The 11,782-nt window shown below is 48.9% G+C and overlaps 1 long non-coding RNA gene across 2 annotated transcripts; it reads right to left on the minus strand.

Moving 5' to 3' along the window:
* Positions 1–4,639: 4,639 nt before the first annotated feature.
* Positions 4,640–11,253, minus strand: LOC112205402 (uncharacterized). Of its 2 annotated transcripts, none has more exons than XR_010151042.1 (3): positions 7,288–11,253; positions 6,323–6,483; positions 4,640–4,852 (listed from the first exon to the last, which is right to left on the minus strand). It is a non-coding gene; the product is annotated as an uncharacterized LOC112205402 (long non-coding RNA). The 2 variants fall into 2 exon arrangements; XR_008539166.2 differs by having other exon boundaries at positions 8,188–8,655.
* Between the last annotated feature and the right edge of the window lie 529 nt (positions 11,254–11,782).

An 11,782-nucleotide genomic window follows, 5' to 3' on the forward strand; every position in this document is an offset into this window, starting at 1 on the left:
TGTTTTCTCAGACAAGAAGCGCCATTCTACTCTTTTTAAAAATTCTTTTTATTGTTTTTTAAATTTTTTAATTATACTTTAAGTTCTAGGGTACATGTGCACAACGTGCAGGTTTGATACATAGGTATACATGTGCCATGTTGGTGTGCTGCACCCATCAACTCGTCATTTACATTAGGTATTTCTCCTAATGCTATCTATCCCCCCCCAGCCCCCCAACCCCCAACAGGCCCCAGTGTGTGATGTTCCTCGCCTTGTGTTCAAGTGATCTCATTGTTCAATTCCCATCTATGAGTGAGAACATGTGGTGTTTGGTTTTCTGTCCTTGTGATCGTTTGCTGAGAATGATGGTTTCCAGCTTCATTCATGTCCCTGTAAAGGAAATGAACTCATCCTCTTTTATGGCTGCATAGTATTCCATGGTGTATATGTGCCACATTTTCTTAATCCAGTCTATCATTGATGGATATTTGGGTTGGTTCCAAGTCTTTGCTATTGTGAATAGTACCACAATAAACATACGTGTGCATGTGTCTTTATAGTAACATGATTTATAATCCTTTGGGTATATACCCAGTAATGGGATCACTGGGTCAAATGGTAATTCTAGTTCTAGATCCTTGAGGAATCACCACACTGTCTTCCACAATGGTTGAACTAATTTACACTCCCACCAACAGTGTAAAAGTGTTCCTATTTCTCCACGTCCTCTCCAGCATCTGTCATTTCCTGACTCTTTAATGATTGCCATCCTAACTGGCGTGAGATGGTATCTCATTGTGGTTTTGATTTTCATTTCTCTGATGACCAGTGATGATGAGCATTTTTTCATGTGTCTGTTGGCTGCATAGATGTCTTCTTTTGAGAAGACATATCTCTCATATCCTTTGCCCACTTTTTAATGGGGTTATTTGTTTTTTTTCTTGTAAATTTGTTTGAGTTCTTTGTAGATTCTGGATATTAGCCCTTTGTCATATGGGTAGATTGCAAAAATTTTCTCCCATTCTGTAGGTTGCTTGTTCACACTGATGGTAGTTTCATTTGCCATGCAGAAGCTCTTTAGTTTAATTAGATCCCATCTGTCTATTTTGGCTTTTGTTGCCATTGCTTTTGGTGTTTTAGTCGTGAAGTCCTTGTCCATGCCTATGTCCTGAATGGTACTGCCTAGGTGTTCTTCTAGGGTTTTTATGGTTTTAGGTCTAACATTTAAGTCTTTAATCCATCTTGAATTAATTTTTGTGTAAGGTGTAAGGAACGGATCCAGTTTCAGCTTTCTACATATGGCTAGCCAGTTTTCCCAGCACCATTTATTAAATAGGGAATCCTTTCCCCAGTGCTTGTTTTTCTCAGGTTTGTCAAAGATCAGATAGTTGTAGATATGCGGCGTTATTTCTGAGGGCTCTGTTCTGTTCCATTGGTCTATATATCTGTTTTGGTACCAGTACCATGCTGTTTTGGTTACTATAGCCTTGTAGTATAGTTTGAAGTCAGGTAGCGTGATGCCTCCAGCTTTGTTCTTTTTAATTAGGATTGTCTTGGCAATGCAGGCTCTTTTCTGGTTCCATATGAACTTTAAAGTAGTTTTTTCCAATTCTGTGAAGAAAGTCATTGGTAGCTTGATGGGGATGGCATTGAATCTGTAAATTACCTTGGGCAGTATGGCCATTTTCACGATATTGATTCTTCCTACCCATGAGCATGGAATGTTCTTCCATTTGTTTGTATCCTCTTTTATTTCCTTGAGCAGCGGTTTGTAGTTCTCCTTGAAGAGGTCCTTCACATCCCTTGTAAGTTGAATTCCTAGGTATTTTATTCTCTTTGTAGCAATTGTGAATGGGAGTTCACTCATGATTTGACTCTCTGTTTGTCCGTGAATGATGTATAGGAATGCTTGTGATTTTTGCACATCGATTTGGTATCCTGAGACTTTGCTGAAGTTGCTTATCAGCTTAAGGAGATTTTGGGCTGAGATGATGGGGTTTTCTAAATATACAATCATGTCATCTGCAAACAGGGACAATTTGACTTCCTCATTTCCTAATTGAATACCCTTTATTTCTTTCTCTTGCCTGATTGCCCTGGCCAGAACTTCCAACACTATGTTGAATAGGAGTGGTGAGAGAGGGCATCCTTGTCTTGTGCCGGTTTTCAAAGGGAATGCTTCCAGTTTTTGCCCATTCAGTATGATATTGGTTGTGGGTTCGTCATAAATAGCTGTTACTATTTTGAGATATATTCCATCAATACCTAGTTTATTGAGAGTTTTTAGCATGAAGGGCTGTTGAATTTTGTTGAAGGTCTTTTCTGCATCTATTGAGTTAATCATGTGGTTTTTGTCATTGGTTCTATTTATCTGATGGATTACGTTTATTGATTTGCGTATGTTGAACCAGCCTTGCATCCCAGGGATGAAGCTATCTTGATTGTGGTGGATAAGCTTTTTGATGTGCTGCTGGATTCGGGTATTTTATTGACGATTTTCGCATCGATGTTCATCAGGGATATTGGTCTAAAATTCTATTTTTTTGTTGTTGTGTCTCTGCCAGGCTTTGGTATCAGGATGATGTTGGCCTCATAAAATGAGTTAGGGAGGATTCCCTCTTTTTCTATTGATTGGAATAGTTTCAGAAAGAATGGTACCAGCTCCTCTTTGTACCTCTGGTAGAATTTGGCTGTGAATCTGTCTGGTCCTGGACTTTTTTCGGTTAATAGACTATTAATTATTGCCTCAATTTCAGAGCCTGTTATTGGTCTATTCAGAGATTCAACTTCTTCCTGGTTTAGTCTTGGGAGGGTTTATGTGTCCAGACGGAGTCTCCCTTGTTGCCCAGGCTGGAGTGTAGTGGCGTGATCTCGGCTCACTGCAACCTCTGCCTCCCGGGTTCAAGCAATTCTCCTGCCTCAGCTTCCCGTGTAGCTGGGATTACAAGGCATGTGCCACCACACCCAGCTAATTTTTGTATTTTTAGTAGAGACAGGGTTTCACCATGTTGGTCAGGCTGGTCTCAAACTCCTGACCTCGTGATCCGCCCACCTCGGCCTCCCAAAGTGCTAGGATTACAGGTGTGAGCCACTGCACCAGGCCTTATTCTACTCTTTAAAAAAAAATCTTTTTAGAGACAGGGTCTCATTCTGTTGCCCAGGGTGGAGTGCAGTGGTGCAATCTTGGCTCACTGCAACCTCTGCCTCCCAGTTTCAAGCCAATTATCCTGCCTCAGCCTCCTGAGTAGCTGGAATTACAGGCGCGTTGCCACCATACCTGGCTAATTTTTGTATTTTTGGTAGAGACAGGGTTTCACCATGTTGGCCAGGCTGGTCTCAGACTCCTGACCTCAGGCGATCCACCCACCTCAGCCTCCCAAAGTGCTGGGATTACAGGCGTGAGCCACTGTGCCTGGCCAAGTTTTGTAGTTTTAGCTCTTACGTTTAGGTTTTTTGATCCATTTTTGAGTACATTTTTGTATATAGCATAAGGTTAGGATCCAACATCATTCTTTTGTGTATGGATATCCAGTTTTCCTAGCACCATTTGTTGAACAGACTGTCCTACCCCCCATTAAATGGTCTTGGCAACTTTGCCAAAAATCATTTAACCAAATATGTGAGGGCTTATCTCTAGATTCTCTAGTCTACTCCATTGGTCTATATGTCACTCCTTATGCCAATACCACATTGTTTTAATTACTGTAGCTTTGTAGTAAGTTTTGAAGTGAAGACATGTGAGTCCTCCAACTTTATCTTTCTTTTTTACAAACGATTTTGACTATTTGTGGTCTCTTGCAATTCCATATGAATTTGAGGATCAGCTTTTCTATTTCTGAAAAAGTAAAAATGGCTGTTGGAATTATTTTTTATTTTTTTGGAGATGGAGTTTTGCTCTTGTCCCCCAGGCTGGAGTGCAGTGGCGCGATCTCAGCTCACTGTAACCTCTGCCTCCTGGGTTCAAGCAATTCTCCCGCCTCAGCCTCCTGAGTAGCTGGAATTACAGGTGCCCACCACCACACCCAGCTAATTTTTGTATTTTTAGTAGAGATGGGGTTGCGCCATGTTGGCCAGGCTGGTCTCCAACTCCTGACCTCAGGTGATCTGCCTGCCTTGGCCTCCTAAAGTGCTAGGATCACAGGCATGAGCCACCACATCCGGCCCAGGCTATTGGAATTTTTACAGAGACTGAGGTGAATCTGTAGATCATTTTGGGTAGTAGTGACATCTTAACAATGTTTCGTCCCCCATCCATGAATATGAAGTATCTTTCCATTTATTTCTCTCTTTAATTGTTTTCCGCAATGCTTTGTAGTTTTCAGCGTCTAAGTCTTTCACCTCCTTGGTTAGATTTATTCCTAAGTACTTAATTATCTTAGATGCTATCGCATGCAGATGGAGTTGTTTTCTTAATTTTCTTTTCTTTCCTGGATTATTTTTTATCTTAGTACCTGCCACTACCTAACATTTTAAATATATTTATTTGTCTCTTTCTGTCTCATTTACTGAATAAATCTTCCATAAGGTCTAAAGTTTTTTTATTTGCTTATTGCCTTAGTCTAGGATCTGAAAACAGTGTCAGGCACATGGTCTAGTATGTATTTGTTGAGTGCACTAATGATGAAGGAACAATTTACTAATTTAGCATTCTCTTTATTTATGATTTTTTTCTTTTGCCATTATAAAAAAATGTGTCAGGGATTGCTGGGTCAATGTCCATTTGCCTTCTTAATTGTGTTTGCAGTTGAGAGGCTGCTTCCCAAGGTGATTGTTGTAATGATTTTCATTTCCGCCATCAGCAAATGAGGGTCCCTGGGGCCCTCACACCTCTGGGAGCACTAGGTGCTAGGTTGTCTTCTGTGTCCGGCACCTGGGGGTAGATCCCTGTGTCAGCAGTGCTTTAGCTGACACTTCCCTGATGGCTAGTGAATTAGAACTTCTTCAAATGTTTGTTAACCATTTCATATTGCTCTTCTATGAACTGCTTATTTATAACCTTTGCTCATTTTTCTATTTCATTCCCTTCTTTCCTTCCTTCCTTTCTTCTTTCCTTCCTCCCTCCCTCCTTCCTCCCCTTCCTCCCTCCCTCCTCCCTTCCTTCCTCCCTCCCTTCTTTCCTTCCTCCCTCCCTTCCTCCCTCCTTCCCTTCCTCCCTCCCTTCCTCCCTCCCTTCCTTCCTCCCTTCCTTCTTTCCTTCCTCCCTTCCTTCTTTCCTTCCTCCCTTCCTTCTTTCCTTCCTCCCTCCCTCCTTCCCTTCCTCCCTCCCTCCTTCCCTTCCTCCCTCCCTCCTTCCCTTCCTCCCTCCCTCCTTCCTCCCCTTCCTCCCTCCTTCCCTTCCTCCCTCCCTCCTTCCTCCCCTTCCTCCCTCCTTCCCTTCCTCCCTCCCTCCTTCCTCCCCTTCCTCCCTCCCTCCCTTCCTTCCTTCCTTCCTCCCTCCTTCCCTTCCTCCCTCCCTCCTTCCTCCCCTTCCTCCCTCCCTCCCTTCCTTCCTTCCTTCCTCCCTCCTTCCCTTCCTCCCTCCCTTCCTCCCTCCCTTCCTTCCTCCCTCCCTTCCTTCCTCCCTTCCTTCCTCCCTCCCTTCCTCCCTCCCTTCCTTCCTCCCTCCCTTCCTTCCTCCCTTCCTTCTTTCCTTCCTCCCTTCCTTCTTTCCTTCCTCCCTCCCTCCTTCCCTTCCTCCCTCCCTCCTTCCCTTCCTCCCTCCTTCTCTTCCTCCCTCCCTCCTTCCCTTCCTTCCTCCCTCCTTCCCTTCCTCCCTCCCTTCCTTCCTTCCTTCCTCCCTCCCTCCTTCCTCCCTCCTTCCCTTCCTTCCTCCCTTCCTTCCTCCCTTCCTTCTTTCCTTCCTCCCTCCCTTCTTTCCTTCCTCCCTCCCTCCTTCCCTCCTTCCTCCCCTTCCTCCCTCCCTCCCTTACTCCCTTCTTTCCTTCCTTCCTTCTCTCTCTCTTTCTTTCTTTTTGACAGGGTCTTGTTCTGTCACCCTGGCTGGAGTGCAGTGGCACGATCATGGCTCACTGCAGCCTCAACCACCCAGGCTCTAGCAATCCTCCCATCTCAGACCCCCAAATAGCTGGGACTAAGGGTGTGTGCCATCGCGCCCGGCTAATTTTTGTATTTTTTGAAGAGACAGAGTTTCGCCATGTTGTCTAGGCTAGAACTAGTCTCAAACTCCTGGACTCAAGCGATCTGCCCACCTCAGCCTTCCAGAGTGCTAGGATTACAGGCGTGAGCCATTGCGCCTGGCCACAATTTTCTTTTTTGTTCTTTTCTTGGCTGTTCTTCAGCATTTATTCTTCCATATACACTTTAAGATAGTTTTAGTCATTGAAAAGATCTGGGGTTCTACCTGGTATTGCTTTCTTTTGTCCAGATATTGCTCCATATCATTCCATGTTTTCTTCCTATAGGTTCTGTGCCTTCCTTAGTGATTTTCTTAAGCTTTTTATATTTCTTTGTCGCTCTTCTGGATGGGATAGATTTCCCATTGCCTTTGCCAGAAGCTCATTACTGGAATGGAAAGAAAGATTGATCATTGAGCATACTTCTTCTCTTCTCAATTTACCAGATTATTTTATTAAGGCCAGCAGTTTTTACTTGAGTCTCTTAGATCGTTCAGGTGTTCAAGCATATCATCATCAAGAAGAAGAGCTTGGCCGGGTGCCGTGGCTCACACATATAATCCCAGCAGTTTGGGCAGCGGATACAGGAGGATCACTTGAGCCTAGGAGTTTGAGACCAATCTGGGCAACATAGTGAGACCCTCATCTCTATAAAAAAATGTAAAAATAAAAAAAGAAGGGGAAGCTCTGTAATCCTTCTTTTCCAATGTTTACGCCAATTATTTCACTTTTATTATGTGCACAAGTGGGTGGCTACCTTCTCCTTCTCTGTACCATCTGTTATTGGGGGCTGGGGGCTCCCGCCTTTCCCTGTGCTGTGGAATAAGTGCATTGGGTCAGACCTGTCTGTTCTCTGCAGGTAAGCAGAGCCCTGCTCTCCTCCTCCTCCCCACTGCCTTTGCTCATGGCCTCGGCCGGGCCCTGCTGGAAACACCAGGTGCTCGCTCCCAGCAGAGGTTTGAACCTCTGTCCCTGCAAGCTTGGGGGTTGGGGTCCTGGCAGATGAGGTACCAGGAGGCCCTTCGGGGGAGGCCCAGGCTCTTTGACTGATGGTCTGTGGGTGTGAGCCTCCAAGTTCTAGGCCTGGGGGCCGAGAGGAAGAAGCTTCGAGGAAGAGTCAAGTAGGCCACCTTGGGCATACGTGCTGTCACCCCGGGATGCTCGCCCAGCGCGCCAAGCCCCCCACGCTCACCTGTAAGTGCAGGTGGTGCTGGAGGCCAGGCCGGGGCCCTGCAGGGGCAGGCACACAGTGGGGCTCCGTCGCCGCAGCGCCCCGGCGGCCTCCTCCTGGCCGCTGGCCCTCCCCTAAGGCTTCCTCATCCTAAACAGCAAGTGAAGCCAAACGAAAACCCTGTCTCTCCCGCCGTCCCCTCCCTCCTGGCCTCCGTCCCTCGGGCTCGCCTGCCCCGCCGCCCAGCGGACCGGTCCCTTCCTGCTTTCCCTGGCAGGTGCTTTCCGCTGCTCTGTTACCCGGAGCCAGGACGCGCATATATTCCCAGAATCCGCGCTCAGTGCGTTCGGTCCCGCGGGACACCTGTTCTCTGCACAGGCGCGTCTGGGCGCAGCGGGGGCAGGCACGCGTTCCCGGGCAGCGACTCCGGAAGGCCCGAGGGAGTAAATCTGGCCCTCCCGGTTCAGCACAAAGCTCCCCTGGCCGCCTTTCAAAACCGACCGCCTCCCAACTCTCCGCGGACACGAGTGGCGGCTGCCTCCCCTCCCCTAGGGCCGCGCACGCCTCCCGCAGGGTCTCAGTGCCTCCTGGGCGGGGGATAATTCCTGTCCCCACCGGTGTCCTGTACTCGCGGGGTCCCGGGTGTAAGTTCTGGGTCCCGGGCTGGCTCCCTGGTGAGCAAAGCCGCATCGCTCGAATTCCAGAAACCCTTCTCGCCGAGCGCCTGCCTGGCTGCTGAAAGCCTGGAGACTGCGCTCTCGGAGGTGGATTCCGGAACTCAGGAGAGAAGAATGCGACGCTCCCTAGTACCCCTAGTCCCCCAGGGGTGGGAGGGGACTGTATCTCAAAATAAGATTCTGCAACTCGACTCTTATAGGGGAAACCAGGCACGCATTTCAAAATCTTCTCATCCGTCCCCACCTCCTTGCGCCACTTTTCCGCGCCTCCTGTGCCACGGAAGCTGCCCTCTGCTCCTGCTGTTTCCAGCCCGGCAGCCCCCAGACAGGATCTAGCTTGGCCCAGCCGGGCCCTGCTTCCTCTGCCTGGGGTCCTCAGGCCATGCAAGTGAGGAAACCCAGGCTCAGAGGGGCCACGTAACTCTTCCCAAATCACCAGCAAGCCTGGTGCAGCCACGGTGGCGCGCATTCGCCCACTCGGAGACCGAGAGGCAGGTTTTCTGCCTGCACAGCCTCCCGCCCAAGGCCAGACCTGCTGGAGGCCCAGGCCCTGGAGATGGCTGTCTTCAGGGAGACTCTTTATGTCACGCTCATTCACTCCCTAGCGCCTCTTTCTGGCAACGGATGTGTCCAGCGTTCAGGTCTCTTAACTTAAGGTCTCCGTTTTTCCAAGTTTGGAAATCAGCTCAGAGCAGAGCGGGCAAAGAGGGGCTTTCACTGGTGCTCAGAGCTCACCTGCGAAGGAGGGACCACAGCCTCCGGGATGCAGCGCCCTGGCTGCCTACTGCTGGCCGGCCCCTCCCCTGCAGATTCCTCCTCACTCAGCCCCGCACAGGCTGAGGGCTTCACTAACCAGAACCATACAGTGTGACAAATGCACACTGGGGGGTTACGGAGGAAGAGCAGAGTTGGGGTCAGAAGGCATTTACCCTGAGATAAAAGGGCACATGGCACACAACCCATGAAGGGAAGGGAGAGGAACAGCATGTGCAAAAGCTCAGAGTTCAGAGTGGTGGCCTGGAGCTTAGCTGGAGTCAAAGGTGGTGGTGGGAGGTGAGGGTCTGGTGCAGGTGGTTCTCCCAAGCTGGGCTGAGCTGTATGACTTGACCCTGAGGGGCATGCGGGCCAGGCTGTGTTTTGTGGGGAGGCAGGAGCCAGGACACAGATTGGGGGAAAGGGGTAAAGGAGCCTGGTCCCTGCGGCCGCCTGCTTACCTAGGACCTCAGGACTTGGGGAATAAGTGGCCATCCTTTGGAACGCTCTCAAGGGATCTCAGATAAGGGGAGGCAGAAGAGTGTTCTGGAGAAAGCAGGGCCCATCCTTCTCCACCCCACCACCCTCTCCCCATGTCCCTGGAGCTGCCTTCTCTCCCACAAGCCAGGCCTGGCCAGCCCCTGGTATCTCACCCTGCCAAAGAGCTATGTAGTGGCAGTTCCACACCCTGTGCCCCTCCCCCACCCCACCCACAGTGAGGACCCCCTGGTGTTGGGGACACTCCGGGTCTGTGGGATTTCTCCAGAAGCAGACTCAGACAGGGATTGGCACCCACACTGAAAAGTTAACATAGTCTAAATATGTGTGTCCCTCCCAAGATCACGTGTGATGGTGGTATTAGGGGGTAGGGCCTTTGGGAGGTGATTAGGTCATGGGAGCCCAGCCCTCAGGAATGGCAATAGTACCTTTATAAAAATGGCCCAAGAGAGATCCCTCATCCCTCCCACCATGTGAGGACACAGTGAGAAGCCCCATCTATGGACCAGGAAGCAGCCCTCCCCAGACACTGCTGGGGCCTTGATCTTGGACTCCACAGCTTCCAGAACAATGAGAATAAATTTCTGTTGTTTGTAAGTTGTGCAGTCTGTGGTTTTTGTCATAGCAATGCCAGAAGGTGGTGGATGAGTAAGATGGGGATGGAGAGGTAGCTATGGTAGGCAACTGGAGTATAACCTCCAGGGGAATTTTGGGAAAAATGTAAAACATGCGGAGCTAGGAGGAAGAGAGCTGGGGTATTTATACACCAACTCCTTCCAGCCTGTGGTTGAGAACTCTCCGAGGTGTCAAATCCCCACCTCCAGTCCTGAGCAGAACCAGAGGGGCCTTCCCTTCCCAGGATTTAGCCTCTAGGGGATGAGATGTCGCTGCTGGTGGGTGACAGGCAGGACAGCTGAGGGAAGGGCCCCAGGAATCTGGCCACCAGCCAAGTCTGCTGTAGTGCATTTGTGCTCTGAAGCCCAATGCAGTCAATAGACGACTAATAACAGCCAAATGAGAGATTTGCCCTTTTTGGCCCAAAAATGTGATTGAGCTCTTTATTTTTCAGCGTTTTCCAGAAAGACAGAACCAGCAGGATATAAGAAAGGGGGTTTATTAGGGGAGCTGGCTCACAGGCTCACGGAGGTGAGGTCCTCTGACAGGTGGTCTGCAAGCCGGAGACCAGAGCGTGGCTCAGTCCAACTTCCAGAGCCTCAGAACTAGGGAAGCCAGCCAGGTTCAGGGAAGCCAGCTCAGGCCCAAGAGCTCCCAAAAGGCCGCTAGTGCGAGTCCCAGAGTTCAAAAGCAGAAGAGCCAATGTACAAAAGCAGGAGGAGAAAAAGCACTCCTCTCCAAAAGGTAGAGAGGAACAGCAGAGAGAGAGTGAATCCCCCTTCTTCTGCCCATTTGTTCCAGCTGGGCCCCCAGCCGATGGGATGGTGTTCTGCCCACACTAGGGACCGGTCTTCCTCTCTCAGGCCACTGACTCACAAGTCCTCCCAGACACACCGAGATACAATGCTTCACCAGCCATCTAGGCATCCCTCAATCCAGCTCAGTTGACCCCTAAAATTAACCATCATAAGCTCCCTAGAGGGACAGGTTGGGGGAGGAGGACACTTCAAGGTCTAGGTCTATGCAGAAGTTTCCCAGACCATTTGAGAACACAACAGTTGAAAACCAAACACGAAAATCAGGGCTCTACTCCAGCCTGAGAAACAGAGCGAGGCTCTGTCTCTTAAAAAAAAAAAGAAAAGAAAAGAAAAGAAAGAAAGAGAAAAACCAGGGCCAGAAGCAGGGGCTCACACCTGTAATCTTAGCATTTTGGGAGGATCACTTGAGGTCAGGAGTTCAAGACCAGCCTGGCCAACATGGCAAAACCCCATCTCTAATAAAAATACAAAAATTAGCCAGGTGTGGTGGTGGGTGCCTGTAATTACAGCTACTCAGGAGGCTGAGGCACGAGAATCTCTTGAACTCAGGAGATGGAGGTTGCAGTGAGCTGAGATCTCACCCCACTGCACTCCAGCCTGGGTGACAGAACGAGACTCTGTTTCAAAAAAAAAAAAAAAAAAGAGGGCCAGGCGCGGTGGCTCACGCCTGTAATCCCAGCCCTTTGGGAGGCCGAGGCGGGCAGATCACGAGATCAGGAGATCGAGACCATCCTGGCTAATGCGGTGAAACCCCGTCTCTACTAAAAATACAAAAAATTACCTGGACATGGTGGCGGGCGCCTGTAGTCCCAGCTACTGGGGAGGCTGAGGTAGGAGAATGGCGTGAACCCGGGAGGCGGAGCTTGCAGGGAGCCGAGATGGTGCCACTGCACTCCAGCCTGGGTGACAGAGCAAGACTCCGGCTCAAAAACAACAACAACAACAACAACAAAAACTTGTGGTTCAAATATATTGTATCTCTACTGGTATTTTGTCCATTTATTCTATCAGTTACTGAGAGAGATGTTTTAAAATTTCCCACAGTAGTTGTGGATTTGCTGCTACTTTTTTAGTTCTATCAGATTTTGTTTTCTATGTTTCAGCGCTGTGTTATTAGGTGTATACAGATTTATGATTGTTCGATCTTCCTATTCA

This window comes from Pan troglodytes, chromosome 15 (assembly GCF_028858775.2).
Source record: "Pan troglodytes isolate AG18354 chromosome 15, NHGRI_mPanTro3-v2.0_pri, whole genome shotgun sequence".
Taxonomy (NCBI): domain Eukaryota; kingdom Metazoa; phylum Chordata; class Mammalia; order Primates; family Hominidae; genus Pan; species Pan troglodytes.